Source organism: Ceratotherium simum, chromosome 10, assembly GCF_057802395.1.
Source record: "Ceratotherium simum simum isolate JZ-2026a chromosome 10, ASM5780239v1, whole genome shotgun sequence".
Taxonomy (NCBI): Eukaryota; Metazoa; Chordata; class Mammalia; order Perissodactyla; family Rhinocerotidae; genus Ceratotherium; species Ceratotherium simum.
In genome coordinates this window covers 43,099,920-43,115,761 of record NC_141909.1, presented here as the reverse complement: position 1 = coordinate 43,115,761, position 15,842 = coordinate 43,099,920, and positions in this window count along the sequence as shown.

Below are 15,842 nucleotides of genomic sequence, written 5' to 3'. Positions count from 1 at the left end.
TGAACCCTTGGCATTGTAAAATCTTCTCTTATCCACAAGCCTTGAAAAATCTGAGTTGACTAGACATCTGGGGATCTACAACAAACTCCAAAATCACTAAATATGTACTTCAGATTTGTTTGGGGGTAGTTGTGAGCAAGATTTAGATGAGCCAGGAGTCTCAAGTTCCAGTTTCCTAATAGAAAGAAAATATACAGGTAAACCAAACATACTTTAAGTGATTGCAATAATTTTTGTTTCAATATTTTGGTCTTTCTGTGTGTGTGTGTGTGTGAGGAAGATTAGCCCTGAGCTAACATCCATTGCAAATCCTCCTCTTTTTGCTGAGGAAGATTGGCCCTGGGCTAACATCTGTGCCCATCTTCCTCTACTTTGTATGTGGGATGCCTGCCTCAGTACGTAGGTCTGTGCCTGGGATCCGAACCTGGAACCCCAGGCCACCGAAGGGGAGCATGCGAACTTAACCACTACGCCACCAGGCCAGACCCAATATTTTGATCTTTTTAATTAACATCACGGTAAAGGCCCACATTTTTCCCATAGTATTATTTTGTTATAATAACAAATAACAGGGGGAACAAACAAACAAAAAAACCAGTGTGCAGAGAATCTACATTCTTTTGGCTTAACAGAAGCTTCTTCTCACAAAAGAAAAAAAACATTAAAGTGTACTAATTATTTTCTTGCCAGGATAAACAATCTGCATTGAGACAACTTTTTGCATGATTTCCATAATCTTAAAATGTAATTTGAAATAATATGTGCATATTTCCCTAGGAATTATTTTATATTCACAGTTATTTTATGCCTAAAGTTATTTCCTCTTTTTAATATGAACAAAGAATTTGGTCCTTGGCAAACTTCTCATGAGGATATGAACTCAAATATTTTGTTTAAATATGATTTTTTAAATTTAATACATTATAATAACTGAGAAAAATATTGAAAAATCAGAAAATGTATTTAAAGTGAATGAAGTTCTTTATTATTATTATCCTCAATGTTCTGCCAAAGTAGAATTTAACGTCTTAATAAAACCATTATGGATAATGCATTTTTTGTATTTATTAAGTAATTAAACACCTCAGCACACTAGGATTAGATCATTTCTTTTTTCTTCTTAAGAAGTTTAAAAAGACTATTATTATTTAATAGTATTAAATAATTTATATTTAATATCTATTATTTAATATCTATTATTTAATTGAAAACAGTTTGCTTTATTGAAGTCAACTAAATATTTTGACAAAAATCACAAGACTAAATGACAAAGTCTAATTTTAAATACAGGTCTTCTCTCTTATCCCAGGTTTTTGTTCTTGGGTTTTTTTGGTGAGAATGATTATCCCTGAGCTAACATCAGTGCCAATCTTCCTCTGTTTTGTATGTGGGACGTTGCCACAGCATGGCTTAGCAAGCAGTATGTAGGTCTGCTCTTGGGATCCAAACCCGCGAACCCTGGGCTGCCAAAGTAGAGCACATGAACTTAACCACTGCTCCACCAGGCCGGCCCCTCTTTGATTCTAGTTTTTGAGTATTAAATAAGAAAACGTATTTAAAGCACCTACCTAAATGCTTTCAATAAGAAGCTATTATTTTATTATTTTTATCACGCAGTATTTCATTTATAGAAAAAATTAACACACATACTGTTTTCATAGGGAGACAATCACATCCACGCCACCCAAATTAAAGATAAACCTTGCGCATGCTCTTACCCTGTGACCACACAGAAGAAACCAGTATTCTGGATCTTATGTAGATCATTCTCTTACTTTATGTCTACACTCACATAAACACACATACACACTCACATACACATGAGTCACAACTATAGCAGTTCCTAAAAGAAAAAGACGCTGCTGAGTTTTAGTTGACTTGATAAAGTGGCTACCACACTATATGTACTTTCAGGGGTTTACTTCTTTAATTGAATATTGTATTAATAAGATTAACCCATTTCTTTTGAATGTTGTGTCATCTTCAATTACGTAAGTATAGCAACCATGGAAGTAACACATCTTATTTGCTAGACTTTTTTTCTTAAACATTTTATCATTTTTTATTAGATATAATTTACGTACAACAGCAGTCACCATTTTTAGTATACAGTACTGCAAGTTTTGAAAACCACTCAGTTGTGTGGCCACCATCACAATAACGATATAAAACAGCTCAGTCACTCCAAAATTTTCCCAAGCTATGCTGTAGTCAACCTCTTCCTCACCCCCAGCCTCTGGCAACACAGTTTCCTGTTACTGTACTTTTTCATTCTCCACAATGTCATATCAATGGAGTCATATTATATATGGACTTTGGCATCTAAATATTTTCGAATAGCATGATACATTTATGATTTATCTATGTTTTTGTGTGTTTAATTTAAGTTCATTCTCTTAATATATAGACATTCTACAGTTTGTTTATTGACTCACTAGTTGAATGACATTTGGATTGTCATCAGTTTTAGATGATTATAAATAAATCCACTATGAACATTCACTTGCTGGGTTTTATGTGAACATGTTTTCATTTCACTGGGTAAATATCTAGAAGTAGGATTCCTAGAACATAAGGTAAGTGTATTTTTGAGCTTATAGGAAACTGCTAAACTGTTTTCCAAAGTGACTGTACTATTTTGCACCACCACCAGCTATATGTAAGAGTTCCAGTTGTTCTTCATCCTAGCCAACACTTGTTATTGTCAGGGTTGTTTTTCTTACTGTTGCTGTCATTTTATTTTGTTCTTTCCGTTTCAGTAGGTATGGATTGACTTATTATTGTAGTTTTAATTTGCATTTCTCTTTTGACTAATGAAAGTAAGAATCCTTTACGTGCTTTTCTATTTTCTATATCACATCTGATGCTTAGTAGGCACTCAAAACATTTTGAAAAAAGTAGTATTCTAACAATTCCTTAGAAATTTTTTCTTTACTTTCTCTGTCATAAAAAAGGAGTTCAATTCTCTTCTCTCCATAAAAGTTCAACTTTCTTTCACAGTTTTTACTAAAATGAATACCAAAAAGAAAGCCAGTAGTTAACTGCAGTGAACATTGTAATACTAAATCTGTCCCTAGGAATTATTCTAATGATACTCTACTAGATTTATTATTTAACAATTTCAAGTCCAGAAATTAATATTTATGGAAGAAATATTCACTCATAGATTAGAGAAAAATACTTCAAATAATCAAGAAATGGAAATGTCTGCCGAAAATAAACCTGAAACTTAGCATACTTCTTCAAAATCAACGGATTATGCCTGTTGAACTATACTGACATTGGGAACTTCTGTAAATATGAAATTTGTGTGTTTGAATCATGTTGCTATGGGAATTTTAGTATCTAGCATTAATCACCTTTTTGTAACCATAGCTACATCTAATAATTTCAAGTTATTCATGTTCTGGAACATAAAATAATGCCCTATAGACTAATTGCATTAGAATAATAGTTAAATGCTACCAGTTCTGCTAGTGCAAGTTTGACCTACATTTACCCCAGCAAAGCTAATCAGTTAGAGAAACTTAATCAGTGAATCTAATCAGCAAAGAACTAGGACTGTGCTTGCAAACACTAGACTCTTTTTACCAGGAAAATGAAGTAGTATTTTTTTAAGTGGCTACAGTTAAAAAAATCTATTTATCAACTTTTAATCTAGTGTAAGTCCCATCCGATAGAGATCTCAACATTCATCAGATTGGATTCAGCTTTATTTATACATTTAAAATGCAAATACATAGAGCTACTTTGTCTTTGCATTAGACATGCCACATATACACTACTAACTTGATAGGTTTGGGGGGAAAGTATAATTATAGAAATAAAGTAGTATTTGAATTGATTTTTTTCTTGAAATACATACCTCCTCAGTCACAATGCATTGCATATATCAATTGATGTAATTAAATCACAAAAGAACAGTTTTGTTTCATTTCCCCTCAATTTAATTCAGCTCTAGTCAAAAACCCTCTCTTGATAATAAATGATAAATGCTTTGAGAACATATAGATAGATTAGTGTTTAACAGGGTAGAAAACTGATAGTTTTTAAATAATAGAACACCAGCGTTTCACTCTCTATGTTGGTAAGAAAATCATGTGTGCATAAAGATGGTTAAATGCAAAGATTGGCCACATCATCATAAATACAAGATAATTATCTTTTCTTCCATATTTATCACAGATATGAAAATTTATATGCAGCCACAGTTCTTGTTACCTCATAAGACAATGAATCCTAGATAGGGAATGGGCCCAGTGTTGAAAAGAAAAACGGATAGTAGAGTGACATTTGTGGCAATCCACAGCTGGAAGACCTTTTCTCAGCATTATATCACTTCATGTTGTCTAGTGTTTAGTTCATTTTGCCTCCTTATCTTCTCAGGACAGGTCCTCCATTACAAAATTGAGGTTTAAAAGTGGATTTTTATTATCCACTGCACAGCTTGAAACATGACTGGTACAATAATTTGTAGATTATTTATTTAAATCAGTGGTAACACCTATTGGCCCCACAAATATATAAATGGAGGGAAGCTGTTGCAAGTCTTCAAGAAGTGGAAATAAAGTGAATACATGGTTTGCCTAGTTACCGTAAACTGACATTTAATAATGTACTGGATGTCAATATATGACAAAATCCTTCCTGCCAACTACATCTTTAAATCACAAATCTTATGACACAGCTTGCCAAAAGCATCGATTTAGTATTTAGTGTGGAGCTATGTCAACAAATACTACATCCCTGGGACCATATTACCACATTATATACAGTATGCAAATTCATGTCTCAATAGACTCTTATAAGAAATGATTATTTTTCCCGTTTTGCAATTGAATAAATTGTAGTTATTTACCTGCTTATACACAACACTGAGTGACAAATCTAGAAGTTGTTTCCAGGTACATCTGATGACAAAAGTCTGTGGCTTTTGTACTATGCTACATTGTCTCTCTTTAGCCTACTATCTTCAAATATAGTGATAGAAGAGGGAAATTTTTGTGAAACTTAAAGCATGAGGTTGCATGATATGGTGGTTAATATTCCAAATCCTGGAGCAATAGCGCCTGGGTGTATTAGGGTTCTCCAGAGAAACAGAACCAATGGGATATATATATATATTTGGTTTATTGTAAGGAATTGGCTCACACAATTATGGAGGCTGAGAAGTACTACAATAGGCCATCTATAAGCTGGAGACTCAGGAAAGCTGGTGGTATAGTTCTAGTCTGAGTCCAAAGGCCTGAGAACCAGGAGGACCAATAGTGTAAATTCCAATCTGTGTCCAAAGTCCTGAGAACCCCAGTCCAAGGGCAGGAGAAGACTGATCTCCCAACTAAAGCAGCCCTACAGAGAAAGATAATTCTTTCTTCCTCCTCTCTTTTGTTTTATTCGGACCCCTCAGTGGATTCGATGATGCCTGTCCACATTGGGGAAGGAAACTTCTTCACTTACTCTACTGATTGAGATGCAAATCTCATGCAAAAACACCCTCACAGGCACACCTAGAAATAATGTTTAACCAAGTGTCTGGGCACCCAGGGGCCCAGTCAAGTTGACTCATAAAATTAACAACCACGCTGGGTCAAAATGCTGCCTCTGCTATTTTTTGTTTGGTCTACATTATGCAGATGATGATACTAAGATTGAGAGAGTTCCCTTAACCTCTCTGCACTTACTTTCTTCATATGTAAAATAGGGATAATAATAAAAGTAACCTACCACATAGCCTTGCGAAGATGAGTTAACATTTAAATAGTTAAAACTTCTGGACTAGAGAGAGAGACTGACCGCACGAGAGCATGAGCAGCTCTGTGGACATACTCCCCAGCTAAACTGGTAAAAATTATTTATTTAAAAAAATATAAATCTCTGGAAATGGTCCTAAGTACATGTAGCAAATGAAGAAACATATCTCAAGAAAAGCTACTGTAATTTGGCAAGAACAGGAAGAGTCTGTGCTATTTGAACCGAGATCTCTCTCTCTTCCCCCTCACACTCTGTGAGACAGAAATTCCACTCTGTGCTGGTGCATCCAAGAACACAGGGATCCCTTTCCCCAAGCTACCAGTCAAAGAACTGTTTTCCCAGAAGGAGCAGAATGTCAGCAATTGTCACCATGGCACCTATCTGTTACTCAGGCTGCATGTGTGAATAACAAGGAACATTGTCAAAATAAATTGTTACTGTACAAAATTGGGGTTCTCTGTCTGTTGCACATAAACAAGCCAATTAATTATGGCATCAGGGCCGGCCCAGTGGCATACTGGTTAAGTTCGCGTGCTCCACTTCGGCATTCCAGGGTTCGCAGGTTCAGATCCTGGGCATGGACATACACACCATCCATCAAGACATGCCATGGTGGCGTCCCATATACAAAATAGAGGGAGATGGGCACAGGTGTCAGCTCAGGGTTAATCTTCCTCAGCAAAAAGAGGAAGATTGGCAACGGATGTTAGCTCAGGGCCAATCTTCCTCACCAAAAAAGTTAATAGTAATTATGTATTAATAATTGTGGCATCAGCCTTTGGGAAGAAAAATCAGCTTTTATTCCTCAAGATTTATCTGCAGGGTGACAGGGGGCATGTGCCCCTCAGATCTCTCTCCCCAATTTAGGATTTGGGGTGAAATTTAAGAGGTTAGGAAGAATAGGTTGGCATGCAGAAATGCTGGTGGGGCAGGCTTTGACTGGTGGGCTTCAAGCATTTATGGTAAGGTTTTAAACATTTATCACAGGGTTCTAAACATTTTATGATGGGGTTCTAAACATTTTTGATGAGGTGGGGAAGGAACTTTAACACTGGATCTTCCTGAATGAGGGACCCCTCGCTGCTGATACGAGTCTGACTTGCAAGTTCCGGTCATGTCCTAGTCCTCAGGTTCTGTGTGGAGGAGGATCTTAGGTTCCGAGGTTGTTTCTGGTCACGATTTCTTCTTTTGCGCGTGCTCTGGCTACATAACTTTGCAGTTTATCTGAAAGACAATTCTTTTTTTTTTTTTTTTTTTTGGTGAGGAAGATTCACCCTAAGCTAAGATATTTTGCCAATCCTCCTCTTTTTTTTTTCGCTTGAGGAAGATTAGCCCTGAGCTAACAGCTCTGCCAATCCTCCCCTATTTTTTGTATGTGGGATGCCTCCACAGCATGGCTGATGAGTGGAGTAGGTCCATGCCCGGGATCCAAACATGCGAACCTGGGCCACTAAAGCGGAGCATGCAGAACTTTAACCACTCGGCCACAGGGCCAGCCCTTGAAAGACAATTCTTAATCATTCTGTCGATAAGAGATGGGGTCAGCTGAACTGCTCCTGGAGGGCCTGCAGTTACAAAATGAACTAGATACTAGAAAACCAGTAGAAAATTTTTCAAAAAGCTGGTTCTTTGAAAAATCAATAAAATTGACAAAGCTTGAACTAGATTTTTTGAGAAAAAAAGAGAGAATACTTAAATTACCGGAAAGAGAAATGAAAGAGAGGGCATTACTACAACCTTGCAGAAATAAAAAAGATTATAAAGCAGTAGTATGAATAATTGTACACCAAAAATTAGATAACATAGGTGAAATGGACAAACTTCTGAAAAGATAGAAACCATGACAATCTGAATAAACCTATAACAAATAAAGAGATTGCATTAGTAATCAAAATTAGCCCACATAGCAAAGTGCAAGCCCAGATATCATCACTGCTGAATTCTACCAAATATTTAAAGAAGAATTAATACTAATTCCTCATAAACTCTTCCACAAATTAGAAGAGAAACATTTCCCAACTCATTGTATGAGTCCAGTACTACCCTGATACCAAAACCCAACGAAGACATCACAAGAAAAGAAAACTATATACTAATATCTATTATGAATATGGATACAAAAATACACAATGAAATATTAGCAAATGCAATCTAGCAATATATAAATAATTATACACCATGATCAAATGGTATTTATACCAGGAATGCAAGGGTAATCAATGTACAAAACAAATTAATTTAATATACCATATCAGTAGAATAAAAACAAAAACTACATGATCATCTCGACAGACATGAAAAAAGCATTTGACAAAATTCAATACCATTTCAAATAAAGACATTCAACAAACTGGGAATAAAAGAGAACTTCCTCAATCTGATAAAGGACATCTAGAAAATACCCACAACTAATAGTATACTTAGTGGTGAAATAGTAGATGCTTTCCCCTTAATATCAAGAATAAGACAAGGATGTCTTCTCATAACACTTCTACTCAACATTTTACTGGAAGTTCTGGCTAGAGAAATAAGTCAAGAAAAAGAAATATACGGCATGGAGACTGGAAAGCAAGAATAAAGCTGTCTTATATTTGCACATGACATGATCTTGTATGTAGGAATTCCTGAGGAATCCACTAAAAACACTAAAAAACCATTAGAACTAATAAACAAGCTCACCAAGTTAGTAGAATACAAATCAATGTACAAATATAAATTCTATTTCTATATACTTGCAATGAATGATACAAAAATAAAATTAAGAGAACAATTCCACCTACAGTACCATCAAAGTGAAATACACACAAATAAACTTAATCATATAATTGTAAAAATTACACTCTGAATACTATGAAACATTGTTGAAAGAAATTGAAGAAGATCTAAATCAGTGGAAAACATCTATGATCACATATCAGAAGAGTTAATATTTTGAATACAATAATACTTCACAAATTGATCCACAGATTCAATCAGAATCAGCATCCCAGCTGACTTCTTTGTAGAAATTTACAAATCAATTCTAAATTCACATGGAATTTCAAGTAAACCAGAATAACCAAAACAATCTTGAGAAAGAAGACCAAAGTAGGAGGACACAACCTCCTGATTTCAAAGCTTACTGCAAATCAACAATAATCAAGATACATGGTACTGGCATGAGGGTAGACATATAGACCAATGGAATAAGATTGAGAGTCCAGAAATAAATCCATGTGTCTATGATCAACTGATTTTTCACAAGAGTGCTAAGACTACTCATGGGGAAAGAATAATCTTTTCAACAAATGATGCTGAGAAAAATAAATAACCCCATACAAAAGAATGAAGTAGAATTCTTACCTCACATCCTACATAAAAAATAACTCAAATGGATCAAAGACCTCAAGGTAAGAGCTTAAAATTATAAAAGTCAGAAAAAAACATAGGGGTAAATACGCATGACCCCAGATTTTTCCAATTGATTCTTAGATATGACACCAAACTATAAGCAACAAAAGAAAACAAATAGACAGTTTGGACTTCATTAAAATTGAAAAAAAATTTAAACCTCTAAGTACATAATTAAGCAAGTGAAATAACCCACAGAATGAGAGAACATATTTTCAAATCATATATTTTATAAAGGATTTGTATTTATAATATATGAAGAACACTTACTACTTAATGATAAAAAGACAATCAAACTAAAAAATGGTTAAAGATTCTGAAAAACATTTCTCTCAAGAAGATATACAAATGGCCACTAAGCACATAGAAAGATGCTCCAAGTCTTCTTCAACCAGGAAATGCAAAACAAAACCACAAAGAATTACCACTTAACACCCTCTTGAATGGCTAGAATCAAAAAGCCAAATATAAACAAGTGCTGGTGAGATTGTGGAGCAATCAAAACCCTGGGAATGAATAAACAAGTTCAGCGAGGCAGTACGATACAAATCAATACACTGATGGGAATATAAAATGGTACAACCACTTTGATAAACAGTCTGGCAGTTCCTGAAACAATATAGCATAGAGTTACATGACCCAGCAATTTTACTCCTAAGTATATACACAAGAGAAATGAAAACCTGTCCATACAAAAGGTCTGCACTGGGCCAGCCCCATGGCTTAGCAGTTAAGTGCACGTGCTCCGCTACTGGCGACCCGGGTTCGGATCCCGCTTCTCCGGCCGTGCTGAGGCCACGTCCCACATACAGCAACTAGAAGGATGTGCAGCTATGACATACAACTATCCACTGGGGCTTTGGGGAAAAAAAGGAGGAGGATTGGCAATAGATGTTAGCTCAGAGCCAGTCTTCCTCAGCAAAAAGAGGAGGATTGGCATGGATGTTAGCTCAGGGCTGATCTTCCTCACAAAAAAAAAAAGAAAAGAAACAAAAGGTCTGCATGAATTTTTATAGCATTATTCATAATAACCAAAAGGAGGAAACAATTCCAATGTCCATCAATGAATGGATGAATAGACAAAATGTGGTATATTCACACAATATAATATTGTTCAGTCATAAGAAGGAATAAAGTACTGAGACATTACAACATAAATGAACCTGGAAAACATTACTCTAAGTGACAGAAAGTAGTCACAAAAAACACATATCATATGATTTTATTTATGTGAAATATCCAGAATAGGCAAATCTATAGAGAACAAAGTGGATGAGTAGTTTCTTAGAACGGAGGACAGGGAATGGGGAAATAAAAAGATGATGGCTAAAGGATATCTGTTTTCTTCATGTGGTGATGAAAATGTTCTACAATTGACTTAATGGTGGTTGCACATAGCTTTAAATATGCTAAAACCATTGCGTTGCACACTTTAAATGAATTGTGAATTATATCTCAATAAAGCTGCTTAAAAAATAAAACTGCTTGACTGACAACAGAGCAAATACACATGTTAGCTGTTATTATTATCGGTTCTTTTTGAAATGTAGCGCTTGACACAAACCACTGAATCCTATATTCAATTTCCTCTGTCTTCAAACCATATTCCAAGGGTTTTTATTTTTTGATTTTGCCTGTAGTAGAATTTATAAGAAAAGTTTATTCAGCACACCATACAACAAAAAAAAAGCAAAATCATGGGAATTCAAGGTATGTAGGTAGCAGTTATTCAATACGACAATATGTATAGACTTGGTATTTGAATTATATGTGCTAAACTTTGCAATCATGTTGGTGGAAAACAATTTCCTAACAGTATGATCCATAAAATAATTACAGGCTTTATGTTTGTTTGAAAAGGCAGGGTTCTTTTGAGAAGCGAAGTGTAACTGCACAACCTAGAAGTTTCACTTGTATAGGAGGGCAATTACCTGCTTACCTCTACCAGGTCTTCCACTTAGAGACTATTCTTCCTAGAGAGGAAGCTGTGCTAAGTGAATGCACAACAGTTATTTGGATTTATTCATAACCTAAACACTGCATGGCCAAATTTACAATCAATTTGGTCACAGACAGGTTGAAACAATTTTTTTCTCCCTCAGAGCAAAATAGACACTTCTTGAAACTACACAAAGTTTTTTAAAACCATTTGATAAATTACCACTGAATTGTAGCCAATCTATTTGGAAACAAATCACAGTAATTTCAGTGTTTACAGGGCGATTGCTGGGTCACTGCATATCAGCATTTTTTTGACATGACTGTGTTTATGTAGAGATATGAGACAAGGAATTGAAAAAAGAGAGATATAGAAAGCAAAGTGGCCATGGGTGTCCAGTGATCACCATTCAGATGTTTGCTAGAATGGCTGTCATTGGGTTGGCTACAATTTGTCGCCATTTTGCTTGTCTTACTTTTCATTTACTCTTTGATTTTCTGGTCTATACACCCACAATTTAAATTCTTTAAAAGATACTACTTCACTTTTTGAGCAATATTTTTTGCGTGCTACATTTATTTACATTTGACAATTTGCTCTAAGTAAATGCTTGCCACCTATTCCATGTCAAGTTTTCTTTCCTATTCCCATTGCCTTTCCTTTCCACGTTTATGTTATGGACAGCTAGACAATGACTTTACAATCATTGCAACCCACCCACAATTGAAATCCCTATAAATCACGTATCTCAATCTTTGATTTTCCACTCTCACCAAAATTACATTTTCTCACATGCTCAAGATTATATTCTCTGCTCATATATAACAATTTTCTCGACCTTTCCAAGTTCATTGTGTTTCTATGCATTTCCATTTTGATTTTTAATAATTTTAATTATTTTTCTTTTTTACCTCAGAAATTTTAATCTTCTTGGTCTTTCAATATTTGCAGAGTAATATTCCATAACAACTGCACAACTAAATTCAAATTTCTCTTCTTTAATACAAGTTATTTTGAATTTTGATGAAAGAATTCATGAAATCAAAGTGATTAAAGGTAAATTTAATGCAGCTATGTTGATATCATCAACTTAAACCCTAGTAGAAGCGAAAAACTTTTTTTTTACCAAATAATGTGCACAACAGAACATGGCTGTTATTCTACCCTTAACTACAACACTGATTAAAATGGATGCCACACTTTACTCATTTCTATAGTATCTAAATGAATTACAAGTTTGGACTACATTTGTATTTTGGAGAAAGCATATATTTTCTAAAACTATAAAACAGACAGTATTAAAGATATATCTTTTAAAACTGATATCCACCCCTACCTCGACAGAGTTTACTTATATTAAATAAAACACACACGTATCACTGAGTTATGAGAAAATTGCTAAAAATGATTTCAGAATGTCCTGTTTAATATGAAGCATAGAATAAGACATTATAATGTAGCCCATTTTTTTCACTCAAAAGTAATCAAATGAGAATAATCAGGTACTCTAGAAAAAGCAGAGGTATTCAGAGTCTATACTGAATTGATATTCAGATTTGTGAATCTTATTCATTAAATAAATCTATTTATTTATAAAAATTGAAAGGAAGGTTTTTGGAGCTTTAAGAGAAACAAATCAAGAATTTTTAATGACCAACTCACTAACAATGAGCATTCCTTGTGTCCAAATCTAATAGAAAGTAAGAGTGTTATCAAACTTGCCAAACTCTATGGTTAATGAATTAAAGGAGCTAAGTTTGAGCATGAGTCACGGCTAATATCATAACAAAGAAAGACAGTCATTATACACTGCCAGATAAAAGAATAAAACACCACTAATGGCCTTGTCAAATAAATCAATCTGAGTCTAATCAAGCGTCTGGATCTAGTTTCCAATTTTCATAAAAGATTGATGCTAGAGGAACACGTCTGATGCGAGTAGAACTGCACAATGAGTTTGCGATCTGTAAATTCTAGGCTATAGGACAACACTAAAAATTAAATGACCTGGGTTTGTCAATAATTAAATTATTTCTCACATAGGTTAATTCTGTGACAGCCTTTGGTTCATGTTTCAAAAAACCCTGTTGATCCCCAAAGCCCAACATTTCCTCTTACATACTCCATTTTGTAAGAGAGATTTCAGCAATAACCTTCCTAAAAATAGCCAGGAAGTCACTGCTGCAAGGCTCCACCTTGGTCACATTGTGTCTCCCCTCAATCTTAGGGCTTCTTTGATTCTAGAATGCATTACTGAAATCATGTTTGTGACATTGTTACTACAGTGTAGGAGGAGGAGATAGAACTACAGAGTTTTTTGTATGGCATAGTGTTAGTTTAAATGCCAGGGAAATTCAGGATAAAAGATTTAGGGTCAGAGGCTATATCTCACTATTTTATTTGTATTATTTACTAAAGTACTAGTCTAAAGATTGTGGATGAAGATAAAGTTTAACTGTTTTTGCAGACACAGGGAATTACTGCAAACATCTTGCCTAGACATTGTGTATTTCTGTGGGGCTTTCTTATGTTTTTCAGGAGAAATGAGAAAAGCCACGCGGTTAGAACCTTTCTGATGTCTAAGGCAGTCAAAGAGCACTTCACAAGCCAGAAGTACACTTTTTCATTTCATGTGTATTTGATTCTGACACTAATTCGGACTCATCCATGCAATTTTTATCCAAACCAAGAAAAGCCATGTTTTTTAGTTAGAGCTCTCTGCTCTCTAAACCATGCAAAAACTCTGCATACATTTCACCCTCTTTATGGTACATCTGTTCCAATTAGATAACTCTATAGTGCACGCAAATGAAGGATTTACGTGACCAATTAATCTCCAAAAGTTTTAAAAAAAGCCAGTCATAGACACAAAAGGGCTACAATTAGAAGCAAACTGTTGTAAAAGCTAATTATCTTCTTTTTTGAAGAGGAAAAGGGCTTTAAAAAAGTAGTTGCACACACTCACCACAAGAAACATAGAGAACCAGTAGCCTTAGCTATTCAACTTCAGCCACAGGTCAAATGTAAATACAAAAAAACAGTTTGCTGCGTTTCAAACAAGATTCAGCAATCAGCCACATCACTTTCAGATAAGGATGGTCGGATAGACATGAGTAATCTCCTTGAGATCCTCCTTGAAGCAAGAACTGATTTTCATTTGATTGATTTTGTTGTTGTTGTTGTTGTTGAGGAAGATTCGTCCTGAGCTAACACCTGTGTCAATCTTCCTCTATTTTGTATGTGGGTTGCCACCACAGCATGGTTGATGAGTGGTGTAGATCCGCACCCAGGATCCAAACCCGTGAACCCAGGCCACCGAAGAGGAGCGTGCCTATCTTAACCACTACCCATGGGGCTGGACCCTGATTGATTTTTTTTTTTATTTAAGCCTTCTTTTTTTTAGTGATTCAAGTTCACAGAATGTGCAAACAACACAAACTCTAAAGGTTTTCTCCAATAATCAGATTACACATAATTGATGATTTAAGATGTAACGCATCCTTGCGCTAGATAGAAGTCAGTGATCTCTCTTTTTAAATCATGTTCCTATGATCTGTTGGTAAAGAGAATGGTTTCTAAAAGTCAAGAGATAACAGAATCCTCAACCCAAGCAAACACAAAAGATACAGTGCTGTCTGTTACTTGAAAAAGACCATATAGTCAGATAATATAATCAAAAGCAGCCTCCCAACGTTGCTACAAAAGAGGAAACAAAATGATGCTCATTTACGAAATGGAATCAGATTTGGCTGAGAAACAAAACAGAGTCAGAAATAGTCAACAAGAATAAATAATCTTCACCCCTGGTTAAATTTATTACTGGAGCCAAGAAAGGTGAGTCTAGGTATCAGACACAAAATAAGAACATTTTGGAAGCAAAACAATTTATTTAGTTATAGTGAGTGGATCTGTCTAGGAATCTTAGTAGTACTTCTACCAACTGAGGAAAAATTCACAGGGAAAAATATATTTTTATTTACAAAGTTGGCAGAGTTTACTTCTAAAGAAACTTAGATCTATAGAAGGAATTAGAAGCTATAGAATGAGTAAACGTGTTGTAAATATTCTTTCAATATTAGTAATTATTTAAAGGACAGTTGATAGAGGAAAAATAATAACAGTGCAATGTGGAATTTATAACTTTTATAAGTAAAATATATGACAGCAATTACGCAAAGGATGGGTAGGGGTAAAAGCAATTATACTGTGGTAAGCTTCTTACATAACATGTGAAGTGATAGTCTATTATGTGAAGGATAGCCTTGAGAAGTTAAGGATACATATTGCAATACTAGAGTTCCCACTATTTATGGCTTAAAAACTCAATGGATATACAAAAGGGAATCTCAAAAATATTAAAATTAACCCTAAGGAAAACAGGAAGAGAGGAACAACAAAAAAGAAAAGAAGAGAAAAATAGAAAATGAATGTCAGCATGATAGACAAAATTTTTTTAAGATTATATCTGGATGCAAAGCATTTTGTTTCCCTGACTGAGATATGCTCTGTCCTTAGCCATAGTGGTTGCAAGAAAGTTCTAATTTTGATTTCTCAATCAGATGAATGTGTGAATCATTGAGTATTTGAAAAAAAAAAATTCTTTATTTTCTCTCTTTCTCTTACACCAGATTTCCTCTCTCATATTGGATTTAAATTTTGATTAAATATAAAATTGGGGGTTCCAAATTTTATTCTTCTGGAAATTTAAGAGGCTTAATCATCTTCTATTTTACAATCATACAAGTATACCTCTAATGGCCAT